At 28.3% G+C, this 1,482-nt stretch overlaps 1 protein-coding gene across 1 annotated transcript in view; it reads left to right on the top strand.

Annotated features, from left to right (window-relative positions):
* The window catches only part of LOC106474385 (B-box type zinc finger protein ncl-1-like), a gene marked incomplete at its 3' end in the record, with an annotated part of 23,350 nt that overhangs the window by 11,260 nt on the left and 10,608 nt on the right, over positions 1-1,482 (top strand). The gene's annotated exons all lie outside the window — the stretch shown is intronic.

Below are 1,482 nucleotides of genomic sequence, written 5' to 3'. Positions count from 1 at the left end.
CTTAACTTATATATATGACATGAATAACCAATAGAAAGTTCAGAATGTTCCCCTTGTGGCTTTCTCAGCCATTTTCATGTGTTAGGATGCCATCTCATTTATTTGAAACAAGATTTCAAGGAGGTAGGTTATGTCTTTAGTCTGCTTGAAATTTCATATTTTTTTAGACAGAAATACAGCTTAGTTATTAGACTTCATAAATTATAGTGGAATTCTATGGTAAAGATATAGTAATTTATGACTTTTATAGGTTATTTAAAATGTATATATAAAACCTAAAATTATTTTTCACATCCTTCATGGGGGGGAAAATTTCATAAGGCAGAGCAACCTATGACAAGCAGCAAACGAGTATAAAGGTCGTAACTAGAAGAGATAATTGTTTGCTTTACTTCTTTATTTACTGTTCTGTGTTTTAAAACAAATAACTTTAAGAACTTGTTAGTGAATAGTATTAATGTATATACATATATAATAATGGAAATGTGACTGTATTCTACAAAATACAAGTAGACTAAAAAACAGCCAAGAAGGTCACATTGTAAGTGCTAGTTTTATATTATTGGATATGGTATCATGATTGTACGTGTGCTGTTTCGTCGTAACTTCTGTATTGTTAGCCAGGCATGGCTGAAAAGGTCATTATAATGAAAATAATAAATATATGAAGATGTATAATTTTATGAGATTTAAGCTATTTAGACTAAACACTTGTGTTTTTGTGTTACAATCTGTAGTCATTCTAGAACTAAAAAAGCATAATTTAAGCTTATTTCCTAATTCTTTCATGGTGGTTACGAGGCCGGTCAAATTGACAGATTCCCATAGAATTATGGTAGAGAAAATAACAGAAAAAATATAAAATTTTACTGAAAACAAACATTTGAAATGTACTTGGGAAGTATTAGAGATTACACAAATAATATTTGAGATTTTTGGGGTGAACAATAGTTTTTTTAGTTATAACATAAATATGAATTTGCACTTGGACTGGTAACGAAACAGACTCAATATTTTTACAAACAAATCTATAATAAAAATACTTCATTAAAAAAAATTTTTTTTTGTACAAAAGACTAGTAAACTTTACTAAATGCTCTACCAACTTTTGTGAAGACACACTTACTGTATTAAACGTTATAGTATAAATACTTATCTTGTACTGTAGACTGATATTGTTGTTAAACAGTAGCAACAATAGTAAGGGATACTCTCTGTAGATGTGGAGTACTGTAGAAAGATTTCTCTGGTTATACAATTTAGAGATGGCTTGAATGAATAATGAAAGCAAACTTACAAGTTCAACACATCAATGTTTTAATGTCATCAGGTAGAAGTAGTTTACCTAAACTGATAATCAATAAGTCAGCTTCCATGGTAAGGTGTTTAGTGCTGTTTTTTTTTTATTTCTCTCCTCTATTTGTTTGAAATTACTGGAAATCTTTTATATAATATTTTAATTATTTATATTACAAAAATCTT

Source organism: Limulus polyphemus, unplaced genomic scaffold, assembly GCF_000517525.1.
Source record: "Limulus polyphemus unplaced genomic scaffold, Limulus_polyphemus-2.1.2 Scaffold7147, whole genome shotgun sequence".
Classification (NCBI taxonomy): Eukaryota; Metazoa; Arthropoda; class Merostomata; order Xiphosura; family Limulidae; genus Limulus; species Limulus polyphemus.
Note: the sequence above shows the minus strand (reverse complement) of the source record. Positions and strands in the feature narration are given on the sequence as shown.